We start from the raw sequence: 19070 nt of genomic DNA on the forward strand, positions 1-19070 counted from the left end.
ATGGAAGGTTCTAGAAGGTTCTAGAAAAGTCCGGAAGAAACCACCAAGGAAGGTGGAGTCCACAAGGGACTCCACCTCCATGGCCGGCCAGCCCTAGATGGGGTGGAGTCCCAAGTGGACTCCACCATAGGGGGCCGGCCACCCCCACATGGGAGGTGGGAATCCCACCTTTGGGTGGGAGTCCTAGTTGGGCTAGGTTTCCCCCTCCTATGGAAGGTTTTGGTTTCGGGTCTTATTCGAAGACTTGGACACCAACACTTGGGATCCACCTATATAATGAGGGGCCAAGGGAGGGGGCCGACCACCCCAAGACCATAAGCTGGCCGCCCCCATAGAGTGGCCGGCCACCCCCTCCCAAACCCTAGCCAAGCTCCTCCACTCCATATTGCCCGCATTGCTTAGCGAAGCTCCGCCGGACTTCTACACCGCCACCGACACCACGCCGTCGTGCTGTCGGATTCAAGAGGAGCTACTACTTCCGATCTCCGCTGGAACGGGGAGGTGGACGTCGTCTTCATCAACAACCGAACGTGTGACCGAGTACGGAGGTGCTGCCCGTTCGTGGCGCCGGAACCGATCGTGATCAAGATCTTCTACGCGCTTTTGCAAGCGGCAAGTGATCGTCTACCGCAGCAACAAGAGCCTCATCTTGTAGGCTTTGGAATCTCTTCAAGGGTGAGACTCGATACCCCCTCGTTGCTACCGTCTTCTAGATTGCATCTTGGCTTGGATTGCGTGTTCGCCGTAGGAAAATTTTTGTTTTCTATGCAACGTTATCCTACGATGGTATCGAGCCGTGTCTATGCATAGATGGTTGCACGAGTAGAACACAATGGTTTGTGGGCGTTGATGCTCTTGTTATCTTTAGTTTGAGTACTTTGCATCTTTATGGCATAGTGGGATGAAGCGGCTCGGACTAACTTTACATGACCGCGTTCATGAGACTTGTTCCTCGTTCGACATGCAACTTGTATTGCATAAGAGGCTTTGCGGGTGTCTGTCTCTCCTACTATAGTAAAGATTCAATTTACTCTTCTATTGAAAACATTAGTATCAACGTTGTGGTTCATGTTCGTAGGTAGATTAGATCTCTCTCGAAAACCCTAAACCACGTAAAATATGCAAACCAAATTAGAGACGTCTAACTTGTTTTTGCAGGGTTTGGTGATGTGATATGGCCATAATGTGATGATGAATATGTATGAGATGATCATTATTGTATTGTGGCAACCGGCAGGAGCCTTATGGTTGTCTTTAAATTTCATGTTGAGTAGTATTTCAAAGTAGTTGTAATAGTTGCTACATGGAGGACAATCATGAAGACGGCGCCATTGACCTTGACGCTACGCCGACGATGATGGAGATCATGCCCGAAGATGATGGAGATCATATCCGTGCTTTGGAGATGAAGATCAAAGGCGCAAGAACAAAAGGGCCATATCATATCACATATGAACTGCATGTGATGTTAATCCTTTTTATGCATCTTATTTTGCTTAGATCGCGACGGTAGCATTATAAGATGATCCCTCACTAAAATCTCAAGATAATAAAGTGTTCATCCTTAGTAGCACCGTTGCCAAGTCTTGTCGTTTGAAGCACCTCGTGATGATCGGGTGTGATAGATTCAATAAGTACATATAACGGGTGCAAGACAGCTTTTGCACATGCGGATACTAAGGTGGCCTTGACGAGCCTAGCATGTACGTACATGGTCTCGGAACACGTGATACCGAAAGGTAGAGCATGAATCATATGGTTGATATGATGAACACTTTGAGTGTTCGCCATTGAAATCACACCTTTTCTCGTGATGATCGGGTTTAGGTGCGGTGGATTTGGTTCGTGTGATCACTAAGACAATGCGAGGGATATTGTTTTGAGTGGGAGTTCACTTAGGTTTTTAATTATGTTGAATTAAAATTTGAACTCAATTTGTCATAAACTTAGTCTAAACTATTGCAAATATATGTTGTAGAGATGGCGTCCCCAATCAATTTTAATCAGTTCCTAGAGAAAGAGAAACTTAAGAGCAACGGTAGCAACTTCACCGACTGGTTCCGTCATGTGAGGATCTTCCTCTCTGGCGGAAATCTGCAATTTGTGCTTGATGCACCGCTAGGTGACCCTCCTGCAGAAGATGAATCCGATGAAGTAAAAGCCGTTTACGCGACTCGGAAAACTCGGTACTCTCAAGTTCAGTGTGCCATCCTGTGCAGTCTGGAATCCGATCTTCAAAAACGTTTTGAGCACCATGATCCTCATGAGTTGATGAATGAGCTGAAAGCTATATTCGAGACTCATGCGGCGATGGAATGCTATGAAGCATCGAAACATTTCTTCAGCTGTATGATGGAAGAAGGCAGCTCCGTTAGTGAGCACATGCTCGCCATGACCGGGCATGCGAAGAAACTCGTGACTTGGGAATAGTGATTACTAACAGACTGGGATTAATCGTGTCCTTCAATCACCGCCACCAAGTTACAAGAACTTTGTGATGAACTACAATATGCGTAACATGAACAAGGAGTTACCTGAACTTTTTGGCATGCTAAAAGCTGCTGAGATTGAGATCAAGAAAGAGCACCAAGTGTTGATGGTCAACAAGACCACCAGTTTCAAGAAACAGGGCAAGTCTAAGGGAAAATTCAAGAAGGGTGGCAAGAAAGCTGCCACGCCTCCTATGAAACCTAAGAACGGCCCTAAGCCTGATGCTGAGTGCTATTACGCAAGGAGAAGGGACACCGGAAGCGTAATTGCTCCAAGTATCTGGCTGATCTGAAGAAGCGGCCTTGTCAAGAAGAAGAAAGAAGGTATATTTGATATACATGTTATAGATGTTCATTTCACTGGTTCTCGTACTAGTACAAGGGTATTTGATACTGGTTCTGTTGCTCATATTTGTAAATAGAAACAGGAACTAAAGAATAAACGACAACCGCTGAAAGATGAAGTGACGATGCGCGTTGGAAACGGATCCAAGGTCAATGTGATCGCAATCGGCACACTTCCTCTACATCTACCTTCGGGATTAGTTTTAAGCCTAAATAATTGCTATTATGTACTGCGTTGAGCATGAACATTATATCTGGATCTTGTTTAATGCAAGACGGTTATTCATTCAAGTCTGAGAATAATGGTTGTTCTATTTTTATGAATAATATCTTTTATGGTCGAGCACCACAAAAGAATGGCTTATTTCTATTAGATCTCGATAGTAGTGATACGCATATACATAACATTGATGCTAAGCGAATTAAACTTAATGATAATTCTACTTATATGTGGCACTGTCGTCTTGGTCATATTGGAGTGAAACGCATGAAGAAACTCCATACTGATGGATTACTTGAATCACTTGACTTTGAGTCACTTGATAGATGCGAAGCATGTCTAATGGGTAAAATGACAAAGACTCCATTTTCTGGTATGATGGAGCGAGCTCCTGACTTATTGGAAATCATACATACAGATGTATGTGGACCAATGAGCGTAGCATCGCGGTGGTTATCGTTATGTTCTAACCTTCACAGATGATCTGAGTAGATATGGGTATATCTATTTCATGAAACATAAATCCGAAACTTTCGAGAAGTTTAAGGAATTTCAAAGTGAAGTAGAAAATCAACGTAACAAGAAGATCAAATTTCTACGATCTGATCGTGGAGGTGAATATCTGAGTTATGAGTTTGGCATGCATTTAAAGAAATGCGGAATACTTTCACAATTGACACCGCCGGGAACACCTCAACGAAACGGTGTGTCCGAACGTCGTAATCGAACTCTCTTAGATATGGTTCGTAGTATGATGTCTCTTACTGATTTGCCATTATCATTTTGGAGTTATGCATTAGAGACAGCCGCATTCACTTTAAATAGAGCACCATCAAAATCCGTAGAAACGACACCGTATGAATTATGGTTTAATAAGAAACCTAAGCTGTCGTTCCTGAAAGTTTGGGGTTGCGAAGCCTATGTAAAGAAGTTACAACCGGACAAGTTAGAACCCAAAGCGGAGAAATGCGTCTTCATAGGATACCCTAAGGAAACTATAGGGTACACTTTCTATCACAAATCCGAAGGCAAAATCTTTGTTGCTAAGAACGGAACCTTTCTTGAGAAAGAATTTCTCACTAAAGAAGTGACTGGAAGAAAAGTAGAACTCGATGAGATTGATGAATCTATACTCGTTGATCAGAGTAGCGCAGTACCGGAAGTTGTACCTGTACCGCCTACACCGGCAACAGAGGAAGCTAATGATAATGATCATGAAACTTCGAACGAGGAAACTATTGAACCTCGCAGATCGACAAGGGAACGTGCCACTCCTGATTGGTATGATCCTTGTCTAAATGTCATGATTGTAGATAACAATGATGAGGACCCTGCGACGTATGAAGAAGCGATGATGAGCCCAGATTCCAACAAATGGCAAGAAGCCATGAAATCCGAAATGGGGTCCATGTATGATAACAAAGTATGGACTTTGGTAGACTTACCTGATAGCCGAAAGGCTGTCGAGAATAAATGGATCTTCAAGAGAAAAACAGATGTCGATGGTAATATTATCGTCTATAAAGCTCGACTTGCCGCAAAGGGGTTCCGACAAAGTCAAGGAGTTGACTACGATGAGACTTTCTCACCTGTAGCGAAGCTAAACTCTGTGAGGATTTTGTTAGCAATAGCTGCATTTTTCGATTATGAGATTTGGCAGATGGATGTCAAAACGGCGTTCCTTAATGGAGATATTGAGGAAGAGTTGTATATGGTACAACCCAAAGGTTTTGTCGATCCTAAAAATGCTGACAAAGTATGCAAACTTCAGCGTTCAATCTATGGACTGAAGCAAGCATCAAGAAGTTGGAACCGACGCTTTGATAAGGTGATCAAAGACTTCGGGTTTATACAAAGGTCATGGAGAGGCCTGTATTTACAAGAAAGTGAGTGGGAGCTCGTAGCATTCCTGATATTATATGTAGATGACATATTATTGATCGGGAATGATATAGAACTATTAAGCGTTGTTAAGGGTTATTTGAATAATAGTTTTTCAATGAAAGACCTTGGTGAAGCATCGTATATATTAGGCATCAAGATTTATAGAGATAGATCAAGACGCCTAATAGGGCTATCACAGAGTACATATCTGGACAAGATTCTAAAGAAGTTTAGAATGGACGAAAGTAAGAAAGGGTTCTTACCTATGTTACTGTGCAAGGTATTGAGTAAAACTCAAGGACCGGCTACGGCAGAAGAAAGAGAAAGGATGTGTAACATCCCCTATGCCTCGGCAAAGAGGATCTATCATGTATGCCATGCTATGTACTAGACCGGATATAGCACATGCCGTTAGTTTGACTAGCAGATATCAAAGTGATCCAGGAATGGAACACTGGACAGCGGTCAAGAATATCTGAAGTACTTGAAAAGAACTAAGGATATGTTTCTTTGTTATGGAGGTGACCAAGAGCTCGTTGTAAACGGTTACACCGATGCAAGTTGGAACACCGATCCCGATGACTCTAAGTCACAATCTGGGTACGTGTTTATATTGAATGGTGCTGCGAAGCTGGGCAAGCTCGAAGCGTGCACGGTGGCGAAGTCTTCAACAGAATCAGAGTACATAAGCGGTTTCAGAGGCTTCATCGAAGCGGTATGGATGAAGAGGTTCATTGTAGAGCTCGGTGTGGTTCCTAGTGCATTGGACCCATTAATCATTTATCGTGATAACATGGGTGCCATCGCCAATGCACAAGAGCCAAGGTCACACAAGAGGCTGAAGCATATCAAGCTGCGTTACCACTCGATTCGCGAGTACATCGAAGATGGAGAAGTAAAGATTTGCAAAGTACACACCGATCCGAATGTAGCAGATCCGTTGACTAAAGCTCTCCCTAGGGCAAAGCATGACCAACACCAGAATGCCATGGGTGTTAGGTATATTACAATGTAATCTAGATTATTGACTCTAGTGCAAGTGGGAGACTGAAGGAGATATGCCCTAGAGGCAATAATAAAGTGGTTATTATTTATATCTTTATGTTTATGATAAATGTTTATATATCATGCTAGAATTGTATTAACCGAAACATTAGTACATGTGTGATATGTAGACAAACAAGAAGTCCCTAGTATGCCTCTTAAACTAGCTTGTTGATTAATGGATGATTAGTTTCATAATCATGAACATTGGATGTTATTAATAACAAGGTTATGTCATTGTGTGAATGATATAATGGACACACCCAATTAAGCGTAGCATAAGATCTCGTCATTAAGTTATTTGCTATAAGCTTTCGATACATAGTTACCTAGTCCTTATGACCATGAGATCATGTAAATCACTTATACCGGAAAGGTACTTTGATTACACCAAACACCACTGCGTAAATGGGTGGCTATAAAGGTGGGATTAAGTATCCGGAAAGTATGAGTTGAGGCATATGGATCAACAGTGGGATTTGTCCATCCCGATGACGGATAGATATACTCTGGGCCCTCTCGGTGGAATGTCGTCTAATGTCTTGCAAGCATATGAATGAGGTCCTAAGAGTCCACATACCACGGTACGAGGCGAGAGTACTTGGCCGGAGACGAGGTTGAACAAGGTATAGAGTGATACCGAAGATCAAACCTCGGACAAGTAAAATATCGCGAGACAAAGGGAATTGGTAATATATGTGTATGGTTCATTCGATCACTAAAGTCATCGTTGAATATGTGGGAGCCATTATGGATCTCCAGATCCCGCTATTGGTTATTGGTCGGAGTGAGTACTCAACCATGTCCGCATAGTTCTCGAACCGTAGGGTGACACACTTAAAGTTGGATGTTGAAATGGTAGCACTTGAATTATGGAATGGAGTTCGAATATTTGTTCGGAGTCCCGGATGAGATCCCGGACATCACGAGGAGTTCCGGAATGGTCCGGAGAATAAGATTCATATATAGGATGTCATTTTATGTGAAATAAAATGTCGCGGAAGGTTCTATGGAAGGTTCTAGAAGGTTCTAGAAAAGTCCGGAAGAAACCACCAAGGAAGGTGGAGTCCACAAGGGACTCCACCTCCATGGCCGGCCAGCCCTAGATGGGGTGGAGTCCCAAGTGGACTCCACCATAGGGGGCCGGCCACCCCCCACATGGGAGGTGGGAATCCCACCTTTGGGTGGGAGTCCTAGTTGGGCTAGGTTTCCCCCTCCTATGGAAGGTTTTGGTTTCGGGTCTTATTCGAAGACTTGGACACCAACACTTGGGATCCACCTATATAATGAGGGGCCAAGGGAGGGGGCCGACCACCCCAAGACCATAAGCTGGCCGCCCCCCATAGAGTGGCCGGCCACCCCCTCCCAAACCCTAGCCAAGCTCCTCCCCTCCATATTGCCCGCATTGCTTAGCGAAGCTCCGCCGGACTTCTACACCGCCACCGACACCACGCCGTCGTGCTGTCGGATTCAAGAGGAGCTACTACTTCCGCTGCCCGCTGGAACGGGGAGGTGGACGTCGTCTTCATCAACAACCGAACGTGTGACCGAGTACGGAGGTGCTGCCCGTTCGTGGCGCCGGAACCGATCGTGATCAAGATCTTCTACGCGCTTTTGCAAGCGGCAAGTGATCGTCTACCGCAGCAACAAGAGCCTCATCTTGTAGGCTTTGGAATCTCTTCAAGGGTGAGACTCGATACCCCCTCGTTGCTACCGTCTTCTAGATTGCATCTTGGCTTGGATTGCGTGTTCGCCGTAGGAAAATTTTTGTTTTCTATGCAACGTTATCCTACACATATTCACCTTCAAAATCTTTCAGTAGAATGACTCATCATTCCAAAGTCATTTTATTTCACAAGTTCCCAACTAAGGTAGTCACTTTTAATTTAGCACTAGCATCTAATTATGAGGGGTGCTAAGTACTTTGCTTTGCTTCTAGGCTAACCTTGATACTCTTGTACTAATCCAATACTAACCAAGTGAATCATAAATCAAAAAGGTACTTTGATAAAACAACAGTAAATAAAGCTTGTAAGGTAAAACTGGGAAATAGGATCATAAGCATAAAGTAAATAGGATAATGCCTTGCTCATAGTGAGCTTTGCACTTTGCAAGAGTATTATCTTGCATTGGGGTTAACTTGCAAAAGTCTAGCTTGCGTTGGTGTTAGCTTGCAAGAATATTAGCTTGCAACCATATAACTTGCAAAAGTCTAGCTTGTATTGGTAATAGCTTGCTGACTTTACTACTCTAGTAAACTTCTTTACTTTGACCAAAGTTAACTATAAAAGCAACTTATTGAGAAAACAAGTAAAAACTGGTAATGTATAAACTTGGGATAGGCTTATGTAAGAAAAGGTAAGATTCATGGTGCCTTGCCCCCAAAAAGGGGCTTTGCACTTTGCAAGAATATTAGCTTGCATTGGTATTGGCTTGCCTTGGTTGAAGTGGGGGTCCAAGTTCTCTTCTCCTTCCTCTTTGTAGAAGTCCTCCTCCTCCTGATAGTCTCCGGTACTAGCGTCTAAAATACGAATGCGGGGTACACAATCATCATACCAAACTTACATACTAAACTAAGCACACACAAGCTTTACACAACTTAAACTAGCATCACACACTACTATTAAGTGGGTGGATGTGTTCCTCTTATTTAAGAAAAATAATTTCCTCTCATACTAACTTAGGTGTTACTTTTAATTACTTAGAGAAAATAATTTCCTCTTATTATCTTATTAAGATTTAATTTCTCTCATGAACAATATATGACCTAGGTTGACCAAAGTCAACCTCTTCATACTCATCATTTAAGAAAATGATTTAAATGAGGTTCCATACCTCATGCAATTTAATACTAACATGGTAGTGATTTAATGTCACCAAATACTCAATATGAGATTATATAGACCATGGTCACTACCTCATGTTGAATTACTTGAGACCAAGATTTAAATGAGAGGAAAACCTCTCCTATGATTTAACACATAGTTGTAACTAGGTTAACAACTATCATTGAGGTGATTTAACATCATGAACAATCCATTGGCTATTCTAACATTACTTGTATTTACACCAACTATTCTATTCACACAATTACTACAATTGGGGGGCATTGGTTGTGTTGCTTGAGGAAAATAATTTCCTCTCCTTACATATGTAAATGATAATTTCCATATGGTTCTTGAGAAATACTTTTCTCTCATTGAAATCTTCTTAAGATTTAATTTCTCAAACAATCATACATGAATTCCTGTTGACCCAAGTCAACCATTCATCACCATCATTTGAGAAATTGGTTTAAATGAGGTAGAGTACCTCATACTATTTAATATCACTACATATGATTTAAATCTCTAAGTACTTCATATAAGAGAGTTTGGACCAGGGGTCCAAACTTCACATGAATTCATTTGAGACAAAGTTTCAATGAAGTATAAGACTTCATAAGAATTACTTAATAGTTTTGGACAATATCAACTAGTTAAACTAGCCCTATTATCCACTACTTAAACTAGGGCATGATCATGCAAAGTGACCATACCATTTTATTGCATAAACAATTAGTGTAAGTCAAATGTGAGCTATTAGAGTTGAAATCAACTCAATATCTATTTTGGTTGATTTTTAAGAATTATTTGAATTCACAAAAGTCCCTGTCTTGATATTTTTACTATTTTAATTCTACACAAGATCTAGGGTTCAAACCAGTGCCATTGGTTAGAGCATTTCATAAGCTTTCCATCAACATAAAATTCATCAAATTTGGTTCAGTAGATTTGCAACTATTGAATTTCAAATTTTGTGCTGTATTGAAATTCATTTGGAATTAATTAAACTCGATTTGAATTAAGAGGGCCGGCGGGAAACTAGGTGGGCTGAAAGGTTTGAAACGCGGCACAGAGGAGTTGGGCCGGCCCAGCAGTGCGTCCAGCGCAGAGGGCCAGCTGATAGCAGGCCCCACTCGTCAGCGGGTGAGACTTACCGAATCGGTACGGGGCGCGGAGGAGCGTTGGATCAGACGAGGATCGTGCAGCTGGGCGTCGTCGTCGTCGTCGATGAGAGGGGAAGTGCTGGCGGCTTCGGCAGGGGGTCGGCGGCGAGCTGGAGCTCCGGCGAGGATCAGCGACGGTGCAGGGCGGCGTTGTCGAGGACGAGGAAGCAGATGGCGCAGACGGCGGCTCGAATGGTGGCCTGAATCGACGGCGGCGATCTCAGGTCCGCCGCGGGCTCCGGCGTTCGATTGGGCGGCTCTGGTGGCTAATCAAAGAGGAGAAGAGGTCGAGGAGGATCAGGGAGAGGAGGGGAGTTGAGTGGTGTGAGAAATGGAGGAGGAGGAGCTCTCCTTTTATAGGCGCTCGAGGTGGCCAGAGGTCTGCGGCGAAGTCGACAGGGTCGCAGCGTTGCCGGCGATGGAGAGGGGTAGGAGGGAGCAGGGCGAGGTAGGTGGCGTCCAGGCGGTGCTAGGAGGCTAGACGGCGAGGTGGGGGACGGTTTGGTGGCGACGCATTGCGTCCAGGTCTGTGGCGGCGTTCACGGAAATCCGGCGGGCTGGTCGACGGCGACAGCGCTTGCGCAGGCACGGGAGCGTGTTCGGCAGGATCGTGTTGCGGTGGCGAGTCTCGCGGCGCAGAGAGGGGGTCCAGGGGAGGTGTGCTGCGGCGAGGCGACGCGTGACCTGGGGGTGCCCGTGGCGTGCACTCGCGCGACGCGAGCGGCATGCCCCAAGCACTCTGGGCGCGCGTGGCCTGACGCGTGTGAGTGTCCTCTCCGGCACTGGTGGGGCTAGGCAGCTTCAGGGATGCAAGGGGAAGCTCAGGGACATGGGGGCCAGGATTGAGAGGAAAGGAGAAGGGAGGAGGGTGCACCATGTGTCCATGGCCGGCATGGCCATGGCTATGCCATGTGTTGGCCTCTCCCTAGGGTTGCTGTGGTGGAGTGATGAAGAGAGGGGACAAGGGGACAGGTAGGGTGGAGATGGGGTAGATTAGGGTTGAGGTAGAGCACTATTCCAAATAGTGTCACATAGTGGCATAGATGCTATTTGCAATTTTGATCCCAATTTGGTTTAATTCAAATAGTTGGCCAGCTTGAATTGTGTGTTTAGATAGGTTGTATTTGACCAGAGGCAACTATGGGTGGTGGTGGAATTTAGAAATTCAAAGAATGGCAAAATTTGATAAGTGGGAGATTGTTCCCCATAACAAAAAGTGTCAACTTTGGATGAGCATAGCAAATGATCAAAGATGATTTTGGCAAGGTGGTCTTTACAAAAAGTGTTCACCTTGATGTTGACTTTGAAATGGTGCAAAGAGTTAGCAAGAGTTAGTTTGAGAAAATTGAATGGCAAGGGCTCAAAGTAGTGATCAGACTAAAATTGGCAGATTTGACCAATATCACATGTGATCCCCAATTGAGTTTGAAATTGATTTGAATTGGGTTTCTTTGATTCCAATAGTTGTAATAAGTGTTTAGTATCATATTATAACTAATGGTGAAGGCCAAAATGGTCTAGGGTCAAGATTTATAAAAATGGCATACACCCTATGTAAGGGTTTTGGGATTTTCTAGCTTTTATTCTTTTATTCCTCTTTGCTTCATTTTGACAAGAGTGAGGTTTATTTGGTGTCAGATTGGGTTCGGTGAAAGGTTCAAACCATTTTGAGGCAATGGAGGTGGCTAGGTCAAGATTTGATAATTTGGCTAAAAGTGTATGTGAGTGAAAATGGAATTATCTCACTATTTGATTTCTCTCCATTTGATTTGACTTTTCTTGACTCTAAAGTGATTCTTATTAGTTTAGAAACATTTCCCAACCATTGAAACCATTCCAAATGGTCTTGCTCCAAGATTTGTAAAATTGGCCATAATACATGAGAGGTGACATGTCAATTTTTCTTATTCTTGTAATGTGCTCCCCTTGCTTCACTTGAGCAAGGTTGAGGGTCAATTTAGGGTTAGATTAGGTTTAGAGATGGTTTCACACCATTTGGTAAAAGTAGAAGTGCATAGGACAAGAATTGGTGAAAATGGCTATGTGTCACATATGCCTCTATGCATATGTGGCATTTGATTTTTAATTTGACTAGGCTTGACCCAATTGATGTTGTTGAGTGTTGAGATGGTATATAGGAGTGATCCAACCATTCACTAGAAGTCTTAGGGTCAAGATCCTCAATTTCACAATTTTGATATTTTGCTCTCATATGCCTCTATGGCATTATTACTTTCTTTTTAAAATCTTTTGTTTTATCTTAGATTGGGTTGGAGAAGTACTAGACAAGGTTTAAGAAGGTTTTCCAATCCTCTAAATAAGGTAGAAAGGCCTAGGGTAAAGTTTTACAAAAATAGCCATAGGCACATATGCCTCTATGCATATGTTTGATTTTATTTTGTTTCACACTTAAATGGGTTGGTAAGTGCTTTGTTGAGTGGGTTGAGGTATTTCAATTCATCTACTCAATGTAGACAAGGCAAAGCTCATTATTTTCCAAAAAGTATCCCTAGGCTTGCATATGCCTTTTTCTTAAATAAGATCTTTCCTTTTTATTTTATTTCTCAAAGATTGATGACAAGAGGGATGAGGTTTAGGGTTTAATAAGTTTTGCAAAGGTTCACCATTATTTAGCAAAGTAAGAAAAGGTAGGGTTCAAGATTTACATATTAAGGCTATAGGCCCACATATGGCTTTTTCTTTAATTTAGGTTTCTCAAAATAGATCCAAAAGATTTTTGAGAAGGTTAGGGTTTAGGGTTTTTCTTATTTGATTTCTTTCTCTTTTAATTTCATTTGGTTGGTGATCTTCACTTGATCACTTTAGGGTTTTAGGGTTTATCACATAAGCATAATAACACTCATCATGGCAAAACACAAATATTAGATATGAGCACTAAGCATAGCACCCTATTTTTGAAAAGTTTTTGTTGGTTCTCATTTTTGGAAAAAGGAAATTCATTTTCGCTTTGTTTTGAAATTTGGGGTGTTACAGAAAGACCGGTCGGGGGGAGTACGCCTATTTTGAGATGGAATAATAAAATGCGGTCTATGCGCAAACATCTCTCTGGTTGGGCTGCCCATACGGCTGGTATTCTTAAAAAAGAAAAGACTCGCTTATCAAATGTGATTGATGAGCTTGAGGCTGTTGCGGAGATTAGACCACTGTCTACACATGAGATTGAGCTTAAAAATCAATCCAATGAACAGATGGCGGGTCTTCTTCGCGAAGAGAAACTCAAATGGTATCAACGATCCAAAGCTCAAAATATCTTGGAAGGAGACTCAAATACGCGGTATTTCCATGGCTTAGCCAATGGGAGACACCGGAAAAAACGTATTCACTCTCTTATTCAAGATGAAGGGTTGATTGAAGGCCATGAGCAACTCAAGTCTTACATTACTAATTATTATAAGGGTCTGTTTGGTCCTCCGGAGGAAAGTACTTTCTCTCTTAACGAGGACTTAACGGATGATATACCCCAAGTTTCTTTGGAAGAAAACGGCTTGCTAACCGCACCTTATACTGAGGAAGAGGTTAAGAAGGCAGTTTTCCAAATGGAATGCAACAAAGCACCGGGTCCAGATGGGTTTCCAGCAGAGTTTTATCAAACCTTCTGGGATACTATCAAATCGGACCTTCTAGATTTGTTCAGTGATTTACACATTGGACAACTAGAATTATTTCGTCTAAATTTTGGTGAAGTTATCTTGTTACCGAAAATTAATGAGGCAGAAAGGATCCAACAATATAGACCCATTTACCTATTAAATGTAAGTTTCAAGATTTTCACGAAAGTCGCCACCATTAGACTTAATACGGTTGCGGATCATGTTGTTTTACCATCGCAGACAGCCTTTATGCAAGGTCGTAATATCCTTGATGGAGTGGCGGTTTTGCATGAGACGGTACATGAGATGCATTCTAAGAAATTAAATGGAGTTATTCTAAAACTTGATTTTGAGAAGGCGTATGATAAAGTTAAGGGATTTCTATTTTCGTGCCCTCGGGTCGTTAGTTGTACTCAGTTTTCCCCAGCCCCTTAGTTTTTCCTCAGTTTTTCCCAAGCCTATGTCTGAAACCCGCAGAAGGAGCTCAGACGGAAGGAATCCGTTTATTTGGACGTTCTGTGCTGACGTGTTGCGCCGCGTCGTCTGTGGGGCCGCGTCGTGTGGGGCCGCGTCGTGTGGGGCCGCGTCGCGTGGGGCTGGTAGAAAGGGATCGCGTGGGACAGGACGAGAAGCGTTTGGTTGCACGTGAGCAGGAGCTGGGTTTTGTCTCTCTCGGCCCAGATTGGCATTTTTAAGAGCACCTTTTCCCCTCTTTCTCTCTCTGTCTTTTTCACCAAATTAGTATCAAATCTAGAGAAGCTTCTATTTCTGTCTTTCTTCAATATGGCAGCAAATCTAGTAGCAAATCTAGTAGCAAATCTCTGGGGTTATTTATGCCTTTTGGCCCTCGTTTTTTGCCCAATATGGCAGCAAATCTAGAAGCTAGTATATGATAAATTCACAACAGCATAATCAGAAAATTAAGTATAATACATAAACTGCATACAGCAGCCAAAAGCAGCCAATAACGTTGTTAATGTTCACGACAAACTAAGCTGAAAAATATACAAGACGCACGCAATGTATGGACAACAAGAAGATTAGGATAGGGACCCCAGGATGAATGAATTTGTTCTTCATTCCTCCCCATATATTTCTTCCTCCCTCCATTCGTGCATTACCACAAGGAAATATGCATTGAACTCCTTCCGTCTGCAGTGTGAGGCCAATACATCCTCCAAACGGTATGGCTTGTGTTCATTTCTCAAACCGTAGAGTCCTATTCTATCCACACGTAGTGGCCACTCATCCCAGGCCTTTGTATCATGAGAGTACTCTCTGATATAACCCAAATCCGTGTAGTAGATGCTGCCAGGTCGAAGTGTCGGGTACACTCTGGTGTCGACGGAGATACATCGGATATAATTCACGAAGAAGGCATTACTGCCAATGTTACTGACCGGATGGAGAGAGAGTATCTGAGTGTCCACACGCTACACCAATGGTTTGCCCGCCAAAGCCTCGCCGACCAACAACACAAGCAGCAGATCACCATCCGACTTCACAAGGTAGAACTTCGACGTCCAAGTTCGAAATGAAATTAGTGTCTCCATCTTGACAAAGGTGCGCGCTGCTCAACCGTACATTGGTGCACACTATTCTTCCGATCTCAAAATTGTCCGCAGCCATCGCATACGCTTCACCATTGAACGGGGTAATGCAACGCAGACAATGGTTCTTGATCGAAAATCTTCCTTCTCCCCAATCTTCATTTATATCCTTAGTTGGAGTGCTCTCATCGACCCAACCAATTTCCGGCGGGTAATGTGCGGCAACGAAGACCATAGTCGGGGATTTGATAACAGCGACTGATTTCAGAAAAACAGATGGCATCTGCGCCTCAAACATAGTGTTTGATTTCTTTGTGAGTGGGTTCAGCAGCCGTATCTTGTGCGGCGAGTTCTTCTGGGCAAGCACGATGACGCCACGGCAAAAGCCGACGAAGTAGTATCTAAAATATATTGATGAAGATAACATTCAGCACTAAGATGTTTAAGATTGAAAATAAAAAGGTAGATATGGAGGAATTTGAACCTTGTATGAACTTTCGATAGATCTATGGTGACGTAGCGTGATGTGCCGAGTTGGAGGAAGGTGAACTCAGCGACGCGTGGAAGGGCGTGGTCTAGCATGATCCATTCGTCCAGGTGCACGTCGGGCTCAGGCAAACCTGAGCGCCAATTTCTACAGATTTGCCTCATAGTAGAGTAGGTGTCGGCGTACTCCTCGTTCGCCAGTAAGCATTCGCCGATCTTGTGAAGTGGTCCATCAGCCGAGAGAGAGGCCCAGTTCATGGAGGCGCCGCGCTTGGATGCGCCGCCCTCGGAGGCGACGCGCTCGGCAGCGACGCGCTCGGCGGCGACGGGCTCGGCGGCGACGGCTCGGCGGCGACGGGCTCGGCGGCGACGGGCTCGGAGGCGACGCGCGCGGAGGCGACGGGCTCGGAGGCGACGGCCGCCGGCGCATTCTTCTTCTCCATCGCCGGCAGGGTAGCGTGCGTACGGCGGTTGGGGTTTTTCCGATTTGGAGAAGTTGATGGGACGTGAGAGGGGTGGTTTACTGCGTGAGCGAGAATGAGACGACTATGTGCAGAGGGAGGGAGGGAGGGGCTTACGCGTCCTAAATGTGACCCGTGTCCTACGCGTCCACTATTTGCACGTCTGCACCGCGACACGCGTCAACAATGGCACGTCTTCCACTTCTGCATCGCAACACGCGTCCTCGGGTCTAACCCTGGAAATTTAGATATACTCAGGTATACCCTCGAGTCATATACTAGCATTTTTTGTGTGCTCAGTTTTCCCCTTGAGTGATAATACTGGCTAGTGCAATATACTCAGTTTTACCCTCAAGTGGCTGGTCAACAGAGAGTCAACAAATGGGATTAACTAGTTAAATGAGTTATTTAATGTGCAAAAAATTCCGAAAAAGAGTGGCACTTACTCATTGAGTCTTTACCACAAATTGCCACTTCTCAAATCATAGATAAATCATAGATAAATCAAGTTTCACCACAAATTGCCACTTCTCAAATCACCTAGTAGCTATGAAGGTGCATGGTTTGCCATAATAAGCCCTACACAAAACAGCTTTCCCCGAAACATACTTTGTCTGAATGAGGCCATAATTTCCACACTCATGTAGATTTGTATTGCAAATAGTTTGAGGTAGGCCAAGATGGGTTTCATTGTATAAAACACGCATTTTCCATTTTTTAAATCTCATATTTGAATCCCATAGTCTGTTTACTACTCACTTGCCCTTGGTTTCTTGATACTACTCAGTTTTGCCCTCTCCCTTCACAAACTCTCACAGACGCCCAACATTGCCCTGATTGGTCTAGCCCTTGTCACGCGGATCGTGCCCGCCGACCGTTGATCGTATGATCTAACGGGCAGGATAACCCCTATCTCTCTCTCTGGTCGGGGCCACCACCCTCTCTATCTCTGTCGTCGGTTAGCTTCACGCAAAGTTTGGTTTTCTGCATTATTTTTTACGAGCTAAATTATAAACTCTTTTTAGGCATTACTTTTCACGCAAAAAATGATTAACCATCACCGATTTGTTGTAGCCATTACTTTTCACGCAAAAAAAAAATGATACACCATCACCCATTTCTTGTACCCATTACTTTTCACGCAAAAAACGATAAATCATCACCGATTTTGTTGTAGCCATTACTTTTCACGCAAAAAATGATACACCATCACCCATTTCTTGTAGACATTACTTTTCACGCAAAAAATGATAAATCATCACCGATTTTGTTGTAGCCATTACTTTTCACGCAAAAAATGATACACCATCACCCATTTCTTGTACCCATTACTTTTCATGCAAAAAGATAAATCATCACCGATTTTGTTGTAGCCATTACTTTTCACGCAAAAAATGATACACCATCACCCATTTCTTGTAGCCATTACTTTTCACGCAAAAAAACGATAAACCATCACCGATTTTGTTGTAGCTATTACTTTTCACGCAAAAAATGATAAACCATCAACGATTTGTTGTAGCTATTACGGTAAATGATAAACTATCACGAATTACCATTTCTTTTAGGCATTACTTTTCACGGTAAAATGATAAACTATATCACGAAGTTCCATTTCCGTCAAGATAGTCCGCATTACTTTGTGTTGAGATATATACCCCCACAACGGTCGTCTCCTCCTTAATTTATTGTGTAAACCCCCACAACGGTCATCTCCTCCTTAATTTATTGTGTAAACCCATACCAACGTTCACCTCCTCCTTATTTTATTGTGTAAACCCCTACAACGGTCATCTCTCCCTTATAAACACCCACACGGCCATCTGTTGTGTCAATAGGTTCTGCCTCTCTCTTCTTCGTTCACATACACTTGATCCATTGCCATGGCTTCCACGTCTCGGACGCGGACCGGAAGGGGAAGGGGAAGGGGAAGGGGAAGTGGATCATCATCATTGCCACCACCACCGTCAACACTGCCATTGATCATAGAGGAGTTATTCATCGTCGTCTATGAAGACCCTTTGGTCAAGAAGGTACGTACGCGTTCCCACATATATGATGCATGTGATTAATTATGGGCATGTTCTAAAAAACCTTTAATTTCAAACGATCGGCGTTCGATCTCTTTGCAGGCTCTCCCAAAAAAGTTTGCGGACTATCTTGACGGCCAGGAGCCAGCTAAGGTGTATCTGCGAGCAGCTGACTGTGGTCCTCGTCTCTGGACCGTGGAGGTCCTATTTGACGGTCAAGGCCGGATGTACCTCGACAAGGGCTGGGAGAATTTCGCCATCGCGCACGGTGTGGATTTCGGCTGCTTCGTACACTTCAAATATGAAGGCGATGATGTGCTCACAGTGAAGGTGTTCGACGGAACAATGTGCAGGAAGTACTACTACTCGGACGACGAAGATACTGACGATGAAAGCGACGACGACGTGAAGCCATGCATCCATCCCCTTTAGATAAGGGGATTATGACCAAGAATATATATGTAGCTTCATATGCATCGATTTAGAGATCTAACTATTTTCTATATATTATGCATGTAAAAGATAATATCGCATTTCCACTATTATTCGAGCACCACATCCTCCAAACGATGCCGATATCGGCATGGTCAGAACGGCTATGCTCGCCGCCACTGCTAGGTCAACGTCGGGACGCACAATGTTTAGCATAAGAGTCACTTTAGATTAAGCTGCGAAAATAGTCACCTGCCACAGCGGTCATTGGCTGCGGAGGCCCCGCAGAGCGGCAATATAATTTTCTATAAATAAATAGACGACCCACTGGTCATTGGCTGCGGCAGCCCCATAGAGCGGCCCCATTTGTCATTGGCAGCACCGCGTATACAATCAGGAAATAAAACGGCCCACGCGTCAGTGGTAGATGGATGGCTACCCGTCAGCACGAGACGGTCAGAGAGGAACTGCCCTCTATGCAGCCCCACCTCTGTGCAGCCCCACCCGTCAGATTAACGGTAACGGTAAGG

Source organism: Lolium perenne, chromosome 1 (assembly GCF_019359855.2).
Source record: "Lolium perenne isolate Kyuss_39 chromosome 1, Kyuss_2.0, whole genome shotgun sequence".
Taxonomy (NCBI): Eukaryota; Viridiplantae; Streptophyta; class Magnoliopsida; order Poales; family Poaceae; genus Lolium; species Lolium perenne.